The sequence below is a fragment of the Hyla sarda genome, chromosome 6 (assembly GCF_029499605.1).
Source record: "Hyla sarda isolate aHylSar1 chromosome 6, aHylSar1.hap1, whole genome shotgun sequence".
In the NCBI taxonomy this organism is placed as follows: Eukaryota; Metazoa; Chordata; class Amphibia; order Anura; family Hylidae; genus Hyla; species Hyla sarda.
Window position 1 is genome coordinate 111,311,397 of NC_079194.1, and position 16,153 is coordinate 111,327,549.

Genomic DNA, 16,153 nt, shown 5'->3' on the forward strand with positions numbered 1-16,153 from the left:
TCGGCGTATAACACGCACACAGACTTTAGGCTAAAAATTTTAGCCTAAAAAGTGCGTGTTATACGCCGATAAATACGGTAGTTGGAGTCTGCAAATCAGGTAATTTTACCCAGTGGGGTCTCTTGGACTTTTTTCATCTTGATTATTTCTTTATTCTTTTATTTTCCTGGTTATCTGCTGCTACATAATGGTGAAGATTGTTGGTATGAATGTTAGAATGATACGCCAGATGCACCTAAGCTGTTACTTTAACCCCTTAAGGACCAAGTCCATTTTCACCTTAAGGACCAGAGCATTTTTTGCTCATCTGACCACTTTCACTTTAAGCATTAATAACGCTGGGATGCTTTTACTTATTAATTTGATTCTGTGATAGTTTTTTCGTGACATATTCTATTTTATAGAATACATTTTTGTCGATACTTGCATCATTTCTTGGTGAGAAATTCCCCCCCAAAATTTTTTTATAACTTTGAAGCTCTCTGCTTGTAAGGAAAGTGGACATCCCAAATTATATATTGATTCACATACATACAATATGTCTAATTTATGTTGGCATCATACAGTTGACATGTTTTTACTTTTTGAAAACATTAGAGGAGCCATTTTCCAATTTTTCACGTATATTTCAAAATGTGTTTTTTTTTTTTTTTCAGGGACCAGTTCAGTTTTGAAGTGAATTTGAGGGTCTTTATATTAAAAATACCCCATTATGAAAACTGCACCCCTCAACGTATTCAAAATGAAATTCAGAAAGTTTAACCCTTTAGGTGTTTCATAGGAATAGCAGCAAAGTGGAGGTGAAAATTCATCAGACCTTTAGCTGTTACGAAAGTACAACTCCCAGCATGCACTGACAGACCATGCATGCTGGGAGTTGTAGTTATGCACCAGCTAGAGGCATGCTGGTTGGGAAACACTGAGTGGTCTCCAAACTGTGGCCCTCCAGATGTTGCAAAACTACAACTCCCAGCATGCCCAGACAGCCAAAGCCAACTCCTGGAAGCAGCAGTGATCACTACAGCGATCTTCACTGCTGCCTCTGATGCCGCCGCCTCCACTTGCCTGCCGCTGGTCCCTGGTCTCCCGATGCAGGTTCACCAAATACCCGATCAGTCCAGAATCGCCGCATATCGCACGGTGTGCCTGCTGAATACCTGTGTGCCCGATGTCCTTAACTACCAGGACATCAGGGTTTACCCGTACGCCCTATGTCCTTAAGGGCTTAATCCCTCCCTGTTGATGTCAGTGAAATCACATATTCAATGGGTCCTTGAAAGATACGGTTGGCTCCTGAATTATACATTACTTTGTCTATCCATGAACTTCAATAGACTCTTTTAATTTCAGCAGCTCTTGCCTGCAAGTAAGCACTACTATTGTGCAACTCCCAGGGGCATGTGTCTGCTGAAGCAGCTGCTGGTGCCTAAATTTAAGAAGGCATTTCTTTTAATGGGAGAGTTGCCAGTCTTCTCTGACTGCTGAGAATGAGTGAAACACTCCAGAATTCTTTATTTTTGTAAATTTGTAGATGTTTAAGCTTTGTAAAAGTTTCAGGAGGTAAAAAAAAGACTCCAAAGCTTGCCATAAATGTGAAATATCTTTGGCAGATCCTGCTAAGTTTAGTGACATTTGCTAATGATTTTGTGTCTGTGGTGGTCATTTACACAGTTGTGTAGTTCTTTATAACAGGTATGTCAGGAGTGTAACTTATCCCACTGTATGTGCTCACAGTGGGATGTGTTGCACATTCAGCCCTTTCTACAGATTTCGAAGCACTAGTGATATGTGTCTATAAATGGTAGGGATCGACCGATATCGAATTTTTTAAGGGTCGATATCGATAATCTTGGGAGGTTAAGGCCGATAACTTATACCAATATTCCGGTATAAGTTATCGGCTATTTATCCCCCGCACCACCCCAGCCAGAGACCGCGGCTGCTCCATTGCCTCCCCCATCCCCGGTTTTTATAATTACCTGTTCCCGGGCTCCACGTTACTTCTGGCTCCAGCGGCGTCCTGAGCTGTCAGCTGTCAGACGTCACTTGTCATTGCGCAGTGCTCAGTGTAACACAGGACGCCGCAGGAGCCAGAAGTAGCGCGAACCCCGGACCCCGGGAACAGGTAACTATAAAACCAATGGGGAAGCGGCGGGCTCTGGCCGAGGATGTGCGGGTGGGGGACATTATCGAATTATCAACAAGGTAATTGCCGATATCGATAATGTCCAAAACCGATAATCGGTCGATCCCTAATAAATGTATAGCTGATTATATATGAACAGTTAGATCACTGGACCCTGCATGGGCTGCTAGTGTCCCTGAACAGGGATTCAGGGGTGGGAAGCTTTGAACCCTGATATTTAGTCTAGGGACTTAGAGGGAGAAAAGGGAAGGAAGCTGCACAGTTGCACCCACATCGGAGCATTCCCTTACTCTGCCATCTCACCAGCCCCTGGAGTTTCCGCTGGAGGGGACTAGTGAAAAGGTGAAAGCCGCAGTGATGCTTTCATTGCCAGCAGCCACTTGGCCCACTAGCACCCAGAACACCCTTGCCGCCTGCTATGTACGAGCCGTCAGGGGCCGTCGAGGGACGTTGCGTGATGTCACTAACATGGAAGCTCTGAGCTCCCTTGTTCAGAACGCAGCAGTGCCGGCCTGGAGATAGCGGAGGGTCCCAGCAGCCAAACCCCCTGCGATCAGACATCTTATGTCTAGGGGCATAGTACCCCTTTAAGGCTAGGCTAGGTTCACAACTGCATATTGGCCCTATTACAGACTGTGGCACAAAAACTGAGCCAGATGGACTGTTGCGCAATGGGTGCCCAGGGATCCGATTCACTTTAATGGTGCCCGTTTGGAATCCGCCTGGCTTCCTTTTATTTATTTATTTTTTATTTTTAAGCAAGCTTTGTGTAGAAAAAAATTACTGCTGAGTTGCCTATAGCAACCAGATTGCTGCTTTCATTTTTCAGAGGCCTTTTCAAAAATGAAAAGAAGCGCAACTTTTCCTCTGGACAGGTTTTGATAAATCTCCCCCAGAAATGTCACCATGTGAACATAGACTAAGTTGTTCTTGTTACCCTTGTAGCCTTTCAAAACTGATGCCTAAACAAGCATTCAGCTGGGAGTCCTAATGGGTTTATGGCCAGATTTAGTGTGGGGAAATACGGTTAAGAGCAGATCCTAATATCCAAGGCTAAAATCTATTGCAAAATGATGGACTGTTTGCCCAGTTTTTAGTACCATATAACAAATGAAATACGACTGAAAACCCTGTTTAATATCTGTGCATTCTGGCTTTAAAAAAAACAAAATGTCTCAAATAAATACAAGTAAATGATTTTCATTACATATGTTTTTTTTTTTTAAATCAAATAGTAGAAAAATGTGAAATGATCAACATAAAATCCAATAATTGCTTATTTCTGTTTTTATGATGCCGAAATCTTTGAGGCATGGACTTCACTGTTTACATTTTTCTATATCAAGCTGGTTCGGTCTTATATGAAGAGTGGTTGACAGATGAACTTTGCAGGACTTGTAATGGACCAATTTTTTTGGGATTTCCCACCATACATTTTTAGTCGTATTGAGATCTGGATCATTTGCTGACCACATCAATGACATGATATATCTTTGCTCTGTTAAGAAGCTGAGAGAGTTTCCTCAGCATCCTTTTTTTTCTGTCCAAATTTTCTCTGTTTACCTGGACAGTTGTGCTTGTTATTTACCTCACCAGCAACTTCATATAATAGGGTAATGGGATTGTGTTTCATTAGAATGGCCCCAAACAAAAGTTCATGTCTTTGGCAATGCTGAGAGGTGATTCACAACTGAATATCATTTTAATCCAGTGTTTTTCAACCAGGGTGCCTCCAGCCGTTGGCTGTTCGGGCATGCTGGGAGTTGTAGTTCTGCAGCAACTGGAGGCACCCTGGTTGGGAAACACTGTTTTAATCCAATCCTCCATACTCCATCATCATTGTCTTTAGCTCACTGTTAACTTGATTTTTTCTGTTTTGGTGGTGGTGGTTGCTGGTTTCCATTTGGCTTTTCTGTAAATGCCACTTCATTCAGTTGATTTCTGAAAGTTTACAAATGTTGACTTATGTTTCCTTCCATTTGTTTAACTATTGCATTTTCTATTTTTAGTGCATATTGCTCTGCATATTCAATCCTGATTACTTTGCCTTCTTTAGCCCATAAGAATTTTTGCTTTTGTTATAACTTTATTTTCCCCCAAATTTCATATACAACTTACTGGGCACACCCAACATTGCCTCTGTGCTCAAATTCCCTCTTACACAGTGGAATATTGGCCCGACACTAGATCGCTTGGATATGTGCCGTTATAGATGACAATGCATTTCCCAGTGGATTCCACAAAGTATTGACATGTCTGGAATTGAAATTTCCACTGCAGATGTTTCTGCTGTGGAAATCCTGCTGTGCACAGTGCAGCAGATTCCCATTGAAAACAATGGGACTCTGCTGCAACTAAATTTCCGAGCAAAATGTTTTTTGCTGGATTCCACTTGGAAATACCGCCGTGTGAATGAGGCCTCATAGGGAACCTGTGATTCAGGCAGCATGGAACAGGCTCCTTTATTACAACAGTGTTGTAATAAGGCAGTGGTGATATATTTTTATAGTTCAGGTCATTACGGACTTGAAAACATTAAACGTGTCATTTTTTGTCTTGCATAAAAACGTATTTTGTAAGGGGAACTTTTATTTTAGTTTGATTTTAAATATATTCTCTTTTTGTTTTTCTTATATGTTTTATAAGTCCCACAATGAGACTTCGGCAAGCGATCTCCTGATCTGATATAATGCACTTCTGCTGAAATGCAGTGTATTATGCCTGTCAGGATCATGCTGACAGGCTGGAGGCAGAGTATACATAGAACAGACCCTGGGGCCTTTATAAGGCCTCTGGCTGCCATGGAAACATATAAGCACCTAGAAATCGCGCTGCCATGGTTATATGAAGCCATCCCGATTTGACCGCTGCATCTTGGGAGTTAAATTACCAGAATTTGAGGATTCTCCATTCCTGGTAGTTAGTGAGGGAGCCTGACTATCGTGTGACCATTGATGGGTGAATATCTGCCTTCTGTAAATGGGAGACAGCTTAGTTAAAGCCCCATAAGTGCCTGCTGTAAAAAAGATGCATTCAGCTGGTCACTTGGGTTAATGTAATATCTCATTCTTATTTTGAGTTGGAAACCTGCTCCACTGTCTGATTTTAGGTGACTGCTCTTTTTTTGGGGGCCATGTTTTCTATCACTAAAGGTGCTCATGCACCTTCAACAGCTGTTGCCTGAACATTGGTGATCCCAATCGGCCATTAATAAAATAATGTCCTTTCTTCTGGTAGGCTATGCTGGTTCATACAACAGTATCCAAAAAACACAATATAATGTGATTTTAATTGTGGAAACATGTGGCTGATGGATACCAATGTATGGTATAGTCCTCTGTTTGACATTTGTATCAGGAGCTTTCCTTGGGTATATACATCAAATACTTTGTGAACAGTCAGTTAGGGTGGGTTCACACTACATTTGTAATGTACGGGTGCTGGATCCAGTTGGGAGGGGTGAAAACCGGCCACTCTTGTATCCCAGCCAGAAACGGCCCGAACCCCATTCATTTCAGTGAGCCGACCAGAGTCAAACGCTGACTCCGGTTGTCTCATTTTTGCCCCGTATACGGTTTTCTGACCAGACCTTAAACCGCGGCATACCATGGTTTTAGGTCTGGTCAGAGAACAGTATACGGGGCAAAAATGAGACAACTGGAGTCAGCGTTTGACTCTGGTCGACTCACTGAAATGAAAGGGGTTCCGGACGGATCCGGCTGGGATACGGGAGCGGACGGTTTTCGCCCCTCCCAACCGGATCCAGCAACCGTACACTACAAACGTAGAGTGAACCCACCCTAATGCTTACTTACTCTTTCCCATAATAATTCCCCTCTCTATGGTTATTTTGTGGTTTATATTATACTTTATTATGTAACATTATTTGTCTTTTTTCGGGATTGTCAAATAAATGGTGCTGTTATATAACTTGTATGTTAAATGTCTCTGCCTTTCCCATGGGATTTAACACCCTTAATTCTAGTGACGACGCCGGTATCCTTGATAAATTATTGGAAATAATTCTAGCAGAAATAGATTAATAAAATATTTCCTGTCCTTGCCTGTGGTTTTCACATGACCTGTCGTGGCAGTCTTCAGTTCTACGGCATTGTTACTATAGCAATATCAAGTCAAGGTTCTGCATGTAGTTCTTGCATTCTTTTTTGTAATATAAATTGATAACGCAGTCTCTCTCTGCATACTTATGTTTCTTGAGTTACTTATGTGCCGTGTTGTATTAAAGGGAAAATGACCGGCTGTTCACCAGCACTAAATCCAATACACTGGGTTATAGTCCGGTGAACAGGAGTACTAATAGGTATAACTTACTGAAATTGGTGCAGCCATTTAGAAGATGGCCCCCGTTGCTATGTTGCTGAATCTCTTTAGTGCACAATGGAGACGGGCAGCCAGCTTGCAGAGCTTTCCTACCTCAGTCCTGTATGTCTCCATATGCCCGGCCATCTTATGCATAATTTATTTCTTCGCTCTCACATCCTTCTTGCTGGCACACAACAGCGTATGTACCTGTTTAGGGAAATGAAAATGTTGGTTTAAAAGTGATGTGAACTTCTGTGACATTCTGTCTTAGGTATTTTTTTATGTTAATCTTGAAGTGTAGCTTGGGTATCAATTATTAATCAGCATGCACTGGTAATGTGTTTGATGAAAAATGTATCATTTATAAATATCATTATTAAAACTTTCGTTCTACTTTATACTTGAAATCAACCATGGTGCAGAAGCATTGGTTATTAGTAGAGATGAGCGAACTTACAGTAAATTCGATTCGTCACGAACTTCTCGGCTCGGCAGTTGATGACTTTTCCTGCGTACATTAGTTCAGCCTTCAGGTGCTCCGGTGGGCTGGAAAAGGTGGATACATTCCTAGGAAAGAGTCTCCTAGGAATGTATCCACCTTTTCCAGCCCACGGGAGCACCTGAAAAATGAACTAATTTATGCAGGAAAAGATATCAACTGCCGAGCCGAGAAGTTTGTGACGAATCTAATTTACTGTAAGTTCGCTCATATCTAGTTATTAAAAATGTGCATATGCCCTTTGTAATACTAGAACTTAAGTTACAGTACAAACCCCTCTAGGGTACAGCTCCATGGTGCCTTGTGGCTGCACAACCTAAACCAGGCTTCCTTTCCCAAACTACTTAGGCCAATTACAGGACATCAACTCTTCACAAGCCGCCATCCCTCTGCCATGCTATGGCATAAGTGCAGGAGAAAGTGCACTAGTTAGAGTAAATAGGCTGGCACCGTGCTGGTGGATGATTTACAGTACAATAAATGGCATGTGGGGGAGAATCGGGTTATTGATGCTCAGAGTTTGCTATGGTTAGTATGGTGAGAACTTCTGTAAAGTGAATTTGTGGAAATGGTTTCCTTAATGTATGAACTGGAGCACGTATGTATGTATTTGAGGGTCTGAACTGAATATGTCGGTAACCGGTATACAGTGATCCCTCAACTTACTATGGCCTCAACATACAATAGTTTCAACATGCAATGGTCTTTTCTGGACCATTGTAACTTGAAACCAGACTCAACATACAATGCTACGTACAGTCCAGATCTGTGAAACGTGTCAATGGCTGGAAGAACTGACCAATCAGAATGGGCAATTTACTGGTAAAACACCTGTATTACTGAAGTGTATGCACTGACTGATGTCTGGTAGCGCCCTCTACAGTACAGGAAGGTATTACATGTTCTGTACACTTTACCTGTACCAGGGTTAGCTGCTTCTTTGGACGCCAGGTGAGGGTGGTAGGGGAGACTTTTTTAAGGACATTGCGTGTACTGTACAGGACCCTGAACAAGCTCCTGTCCTCTACATAGACCAGTGTTTCCCAAGCAGGGTGCCCCCAGCGGTTGCAAAACTACAACTCCCAGCATGCCCGGACAGCCTTTGGCTGTCCGGGCATGCTGGGAGTTGTAGTTTTGCAACCGCTGGGGGCTCCCTGCTTGGGAAACACGGACATACAGTGATTTACAGCTCCCAGCAGATCTTTCTTACTTTTGTATGAAGGGATTTGCTTTATATTAGTTATCTACTTATTTTTCTTAAATTCTCACTTTTTTTTCCTATTTTTGGATGACATTTTGATGGCTTCAGAAGCAATTACCAGGTTTCCATAGAGTTCTGGTTTCAACATACAATTGTCGTCCTGGAACCAATTAATATTGTAACTTGAGGGACCACTGTATGTATATACACAATTCAGTGGTCCATAGTTTAAAAAACAAAATGGCCATCTTTCACACTAAATAATTTCAGCCATTTGGTCCACACAGAAATAAATAGGCTAAAACCTTTGCACTCAATTTTATGTTTATAGAATTATGGCAATAACATTTTACAGGAAAGATGGTAGGAAAAAGTAATTGTCTTACAAATGAAACTGAAATACTGTATGTGAACATAGCCCTAGTCATTCTTTAGTCGTAGCCATCTTACCATCAAAACAAAGTGGCAAAATTGCATTTGTTTTATTTGCGATGAATTCAGTATTTTAAGACAGTAATAATTCCTTAAAAGCTGATTTAATTTAATGGACAATGAGGCACATGCTATTTTTACAGATGTGTCAGACATGAAATTGAACAGTCATACAGGGTTGAGTATAACCATGAACATTGGGGGCAGTGCAGTCTCCTCTTGGGATATTTAGGCTAGTGTTGGAGTCTCTTCTGTATTTTCCAAAAGTGCTGAGGGAAGAAAACTTTAAAGGAGAACTCCAGAGTATAAAAATTGTCGCCCATACTGACGGCAGTAAAAAAAATAAAGATGTACATACCTTCCTCGGCTCCCCTGGGGCCTCCGGTAACCGGCTCTGGTCACCGCCGTGATCCTCTTCCTGGTTGCCGGTGGTCAGAGAGTCATACTGCGCTCAGCCAATCACCAGCTGCAGTGAAGTCCCGACTCGGCCGGCGATAGGCTGAGCGGCAGTGTGACGTTTTCGGCCCCGGCAGCAGGTGCCGGTGTAGTGAAGAATTTTGTGTCCTGAAGCGTTCTCACACTGCCGCTCAGCCTATCGCCGGCCGAGTCGGACTTCGCTGCGGCTGGTGATTGGCTGAGCGCAGTATGAGTCTCCGACCACCGGCAACCAGGAAGTGGATCGCGGCGGAGACCGGAGCTGGTTACCGGAGGCCCCAGGGAAGCGGAGGAAGGTATGTAGTACTTCTTTAATTTTTAACTGCCGCCAGTATGGGCGACAATTTTTATACTCTGGAGTTCTCCTTTAAGTATCACACTCCTTTGTTTACAGCTAGGAGTTTCTTATTTGAAATATTTCCTAATAAGTATACTGATCACTACCTGTGACAGCATAAAGGATCAGTGTCTGATCACGCTTTATCTTCATAACACGGCCCGTCTCTAGCAGTTGGGCTCTCTGGCCCCCACCTTCAAGATGTGCTAGTCTCAGCAGTGCCCACTCAGCCAATTAAGGCCAAGATGGGGGCTAAGTGGGCCATCACTGCTGAGACTAGAACATCTCGAATTTGGCAGTCGGAAGGAGCCATGCCACGTAGTCTGTCCTAGCAGTCAGTGAATAGGGGATATGCTTTTAAAAACTGAATAACCCCTTTGATCAACTGTCTGCAGTCTCACACCACCCCCAACATCATTACATTTTAGCCTGCAAACAAGCTTTTCCTGTATGATACTCAAGGGTGTGGATTGTATAGTTTTGCTTGTGTCACAGTTAAGGATGCAAAGCGTACAGGTACGCCACCTTCCTGAGTGCTTAAAACTCCTGAGTCCCTTAAACAGGGTTTAAACCATTCTCACGACTGGAGATTGCTTTAAACCTCGTGGGTCCTGGTTGCTGATAGTTAATGCCGGGCACCGCTGATCGGGCCGTTTCCCAGCATTAACCCTTTGGACGCCACAATCAAAGTTGATCTAAAGTGAAAGTAAAACTATCCCTGCAGCTCAGCAGAGCTGATCGGGACTATCGCGACAGAATCGTGATGTCCTGATCAACATATTGGACGACAGGAGGTCCTCACCTGCCTCATGGTCGTCCGATCAGTGATCTACTGCTCCAAACCTGCCCAGCAGGCTTAGGACATTTACACATGCGGCGGTACAATATTTCATTTAACAAATAGGAAAAGGGGGGTGATTCAAACTTAGGAGGGGAGATATATATATATATATATATATATATATATATATATATATATATATAAAAAATCTCCCCTCCTAAGTTTAAATCACCCCCCTTTTCCTATTTGTTAAATGAAATATTATACCGCCGCATGTGTAAATGTCCTAACTATTAAAATATAAGGTTAGCTAAACCGCACGATCGATGGCGTACACGTAACAACAAAATTCCAAAGTCCAAATCCCTTCATATACCATAAAAATATTAATAAAAAGCAATCAAAAAGTCCCATCAAAACAAAAATGGTACCAATAAAAACTACAGACCACGGCACAAAAAATTACCCCTCCTATAGCACCGTACGCGGAAAAATATTTATAGGGGTCAGAAGATGACCATTTTGAATATACTGATTTTGGTGCATGTAGTTAGGGTTTTTAAAAGTAGTAAAATAAATAAAACCTACATAAATTGGGTATCCCTGTAACTGTGTGGACCCACAGAATAAACATAATAACACACTGCTCTCTGCTGACATCTCTGTCCATTTTAGGAACTGTCCAGGGCCCATGTTTGCTATGGGGATTTTTCTCCTACTCTGGACAGTTCTTAAAATGGACAGAGATGTCAGCAGAGAGCACTGTTCTCGTGATTCAACAGAGAGCTCTGTGTTCCAAAAAGAAAATAATTTCCTCTGTAGTATTCAGCAGCTAATAAGTACTGGAAGGATTAAGCTTTTTTTTTAATAGAAGTAATTTACAAATCTGTTTAACTTTCTGGCACATGTTGATTTAAAAAAATATATTTCCACCGGAGTACCCCTTTAAGCACACCTGTAAGGATTTATAATCTAGATAAAGTAACTGTGTGCCAGCATAGCCTTAGGAGTAACAAAACATGAATTTAGTTGGCTTGAGAGATTTTGTACATTTTTACACTAAGAGCTGTGCTTTCTTGGACCCCCAACACGCTCGTGCGCTCTCTCTCTCGCTCTCTCTCAAATGTGATTGTCTGTACGTTGCTAAACTTGGCTATTTGTGGGTTCAAGGTTTGTTTCTTTAATGCACGGTTTGGAAAATGAGTGAGCTCTAGGAGTTTTCTAACCTATAGAAAAGGAGAAGGGAAACTGACATATTGTTGTGGTGTGTGTGTGCACTGTGCTTCCTTTTGACCTCTCTATATCAACCTTTTTTATCAACCTTTTTTATCAACCTTTTTTATCAACATTTTTTATCAACATTTTTTATTGTTTTAGTGTGACTGACAATTCAGAAAACATTTGACCCTGGCCCTATTTTATATGAAGAATAGCCTTATGCCTATCCCATACATGCTTATACCCCTTCACTGTATTTCCAGCAGTGGTAGGTAGTAGGGATGTAAGAAAAAATCGATTCCCGTGATTATCGCGATTTTTCACTTGCCGATACGGAATCGATTCAAAATATTTTTGAATCAATTCTTTTAGTGATGTGGAATTTGTATCTCCTGATCCCCGGAACAGCATGTCCCGGGCATCAGGAGATACAAGTTCCACATTTTGTCAGCCGGATCTGACGCGACGGCGCTCTGGGTGTACGGAGCGGGCTCAGTAGCCGGGGGCCGCCGCTAATAGCCAGCATGCGGCGATCGCCGCGGCTGGCTATTAACCCTTTAGATCGCCGCTGTCAAAGCTGACAGCGGCATCTAAAGGGACATGTGTATGCTCCCTGGTGGGCTAGATCGCCCCACCGCAGCGCGATCGCGGGTGGCCGATCCACTGTGGAGGTAGCCGGAGGGCTTACCTCTGCTTCCCTGCTCTCCGTGGCTCTGTCATTGATAGAGCCTGGCTGGAGCAGGCTCTATCAATGGATCGCAGATCAATGGAGTTCAATAGAACTCTATTCATCTGTCTGAGGAATCTAATGATTCCTAAAAGACTAATAAGGTGTATAAAAAAATAAAATAAAAATAAAGTTTTCATAAAAGTGTAAAAGACATTGTTTTTTAGACACAATCGGGATATATTGCGATATATCGTCACCTAGACGGTATCGCGATATATCGGGATATATCGAATCACCACACTGGTATCGCGATTCGAATCAAATCGCCAAATTCTTGGCGATTCACACCCCTATTAGCTACACGTCATCCCCGACTCTCCCGCACTCACCCCGCCTCCTCACGGGTATCACCGGCTGATGTCGGCCGGCAGCTGCTTTTCATGGAGGGAGGGAGGGAGAATTCTAGTATACCGCCGGGGAAGGAGCGCGTTACCGTGGGGGAAAAAAAGGTATCCAATATGAACCGGTATACCGTGCAGCCCTAGTAGAGACCTGTCAAAGCTTTTCTTTTGGGGGTTCGGATGCTGAGAAATCGCTATAAAAAGCAAGAAATGCTTGCTTGTTGGGTGATCACAGGGATCATCATAGGTCAGCCACATGTCTTTCTAATAAAGCCATTGTTTGTGCGGCACTCACCACACAAACATCATTGAGCCCTGTAAAAGCCTCAGATCAGCTCTTGTATCTGGTATGGTCTACCCATATAAAAGGACCCTAAAGTTCAAGCATAGTATGAATCCAGCCTAAGGCCAGGTTCAAACAAGCTTAATATGGCCACGTTTTTGGGGGTCTAATGAACAAAACTGCATGCTTGTCCTACGGTTGGACCAATACTTGTGGCCATTATACGAATGTAAAGATAATCGGGGACATTTATCATCTTTGCTTTGGTAAAAGAGTTCTGTAGGCATTTTTTTTCTTGTGTTTGGTTTTGCTTGTGTGTGGCCTATTTATCATACTATGACAGGGGGTTGATAAATTTGGCTCCCAAAAGCAAAAAACTATAAATCGCTTTTGAATACCATTTATTTAGCACACATAAGCAAAAACCAATAAATGACTTAAGAACAACACTTTGTAACCCCACCTCCTCTGTGACTTTTCTGCTCTAAAATCGCAGTTGTGAAAAAGTGCGAAATATAAATATTTTTTTTAACCCCTTTTGGACACGGGGCTTTTTTATCTCCTCTCCTTCTAAAAATCATAACTTAGCTTTCATAGCTTTCAATTTTCCATTTTACGTTTAAAGCCTTGTTTTTTGGCTACCAATTTTACTCTGTAATTGTCATTAATAATTTCACCACAAGATCTACGGCAAAACAAAAAAATATCTTTTTGAGACAAAATTGCATAAATGCCCACCCCCACATTTCTTTTGCATAAATAAACAAAAAAAAAATGCATAGGGTCCCCCCTATTTTCATTCTCAGCCAGATACCAACTAAACAGCAACAGCCTGACGTTACCAGGGTGGGCGAGGACCATTGTTACTGGCCCTCCCCAGTCTCAATTGCGCCAGACTGTTACCGCCTAGTCCCAGGAGCGAAATTTTTGAAGCTCCGGGCCTGTTGGTACCGGCTCTTCCCGGCACCCATGTGGCAGTGGGTACCGGGGTAATAATTGGGGGTTAGCGCTAGCTGTTTTTGTGGCTAACGCTAAGCCCTGGCTTAGTAATGGATTCTGTCTATAAGACAGCTTCCACTTCTAAGCCTGTAAAGTAAAATAAAAAAAACACTTTTTAAAAACATTTATTTAAAAAAACTCCCACAAGCCCTAGTTAGCCATTTTATTAATATAAAAAAATAAAAAAAACAATGTAGTTCACCTAATCCGAAGAAGCCCTCTGCATACACGGATCTGAAATAAGAAAAAAATGGAAAAAAAGGCTAGTACATATTTATAGTGCCCCCCCCCCCTCTTATTGCTCAGGTGCAGATGCGACTTTTTGTGCGACTTTTGTAAGCAAAAGAGCTCTAAATCCCTTGATAAATCTCCCCCACTGTGCTGTTTTGCTTGTCTGAAACCAGCCTAAAGTGTTCAGTGCACATGTTTATTGGTGTCAATGTTGTACAGTTCTATTAATCTTATGATTACGTTTCATAATAATCTGGCACAGGCATTAGTTTGCATTGTAATGTTCTAGCCAAGCATATTTGAACATTGTATATATTTCTAAATACTTTTGTCATTCAGTGTTTGTATGTCTGGAGTTTGGGCATCAATAGGTCCTATTTGCAGTCTGGAATCTACAGAGAAGTTTTTCTTAGGCTGCATTCACACCTTGTTTTCAGCCTACGGTAGGGGGAGGGGAAAACCAGGCGCTCCCGTTCCCCAGCCAGACCGGTGCTGAAATCCATTTACTTTAATGAGCCGGTTTTGTGACCGGACCTAAAACCGTAGTATACTGGTCAAAAATGAGCCGACCGGAGTCACCGTTCGACTCCGGTCGGCTCATTAAAGTAAATAGATTTCAGTGCCCGTCCGGCTGGGGAACGGGAGCGCCTGGTTTTCACCTCCCCCTACCGTAGGCTGATAACGAGGTGTGAATGCAGCCTAAGAAAGAAACTTCTCTGTAGCTTCCAGACTGCAAATAGGACCTATTGATGCCCAAACTCCAGACATACAAACACTGAATGACAAAAGTATTTAGAAATATATACAATGTTCAAATATGCTTGGCTAGAACATTACAATGCAAATTAATGCCTGTGCCAGATTATTATGAAACGTAATCATAAGATTAATAGAACTGTACAACATTTATCGTAGGCTGAAAACGAGGTGTGAATGCAGCCTTAGCCTGCATTCACACCACATTTGGGACGTATGGCAGCCGGATCCAGCACAGGCCATATTCTGCCATATCCCTGCCAGATCCGTGCCTGATCCGTGCCTTACCCCATTCATTTCAATCAGGTGAGGTCAGCTAGTGAACAAAAGACTACTTTTTCATTCTGGCAGAAAAATGAGCCGACCATTCTCTATAGATGAGTCCAGTCACACCTGGTAAGCATCAGTCTTTTTATGTTTTTCCCTTCTCTCTATATTATACACACAAGGGTCGGGTCTTGGGCCAGGCCACCGCCTAAAATTCAATTGCAAGGTAATAATTGCAGCATTAAAAGGGGTATTCCAGGAAAAAAAAACTTTTTTTCATATATCAACTGGCTCCAGAAAGTTAAACAGATTTGTAAATTAGTTCTATTAAAAAATCTTAATCCTTTCAATAATTATCAGCTGCTGAAGTTGAGTTGTTGTTTTTCTGTCTGGCAACAGTGCTCTCTGCTGACATCTCTGCTTGTTTCGGGAACTGCACAGAGTAGAAGAGGTTTGCTATGGGGATTTGCTTCTAACCATGGCGGTTTCCCGAGACAGGTGTCATCAGAGAGCACTTAGATAGAAAAGAACAACTCAACTTCAGCAGCTCATAAGTACTGAAAGGATTAAGATTTTTTTTAACCAAAGTAATTTACAAATCTATTTAACTTTCTGGAGCCAGTTGAGAGAGAGAGATATATATATATATATATATATGTTTTTTTCTTAGATAACACCTTTAACTGTGCCTGACAGCCTCTGTTGACTAAAACATGGTCCATTGGGTTTCCGTCATGGTGTCTCAGTACAAACTAGTGCTACATACTGTTGGAGTATTGCTCCAGCACCACTGCAGCATGGGATTTATCGGGTTTTTAGGGAAAGAAGAGAAATGAGACTCTTAGAATGTGTAATAAGTAGAATTCTTTCCTTTTTTGCATATGATTCCAGTCAGCACTGTCCACCATTTCTCTCCAATGACTACATATAATCATGTAACCACATCAGCCGCGGCCTGTTCACCTTTATGTACCGATGGCTTTGCTATCAGGATGCGGTCACGACTGTCCTTCAGCCTACTTGTGATGATATATAGTACTTGTAATGTTTTTACTGTCCCCAGATTGAATTTCTTTTGATGATGGTTATGAAATGTATTGAAGCCTCGTGAGGTTTAGTGCTTACAGATATTTTTTGATAAGACTGTATTACTGTACACAAGATATTCCTTCCA

At 42.1% G+C, this 16,153-nt stretch overlaps 1 protein-coding gene across 3 annotated transcripts in view; it reads left to right on the plus strand.

Moving 5' to 3' along the window:
• SETD5 (SET domain containing 5) overlaps positions 1-16,153 on the plus strand; it is a 106,426-nt gene that overhangs the window by 14,760 nt on the left and 75,513 nt on the right. The window lies entirely within an intron of this gene.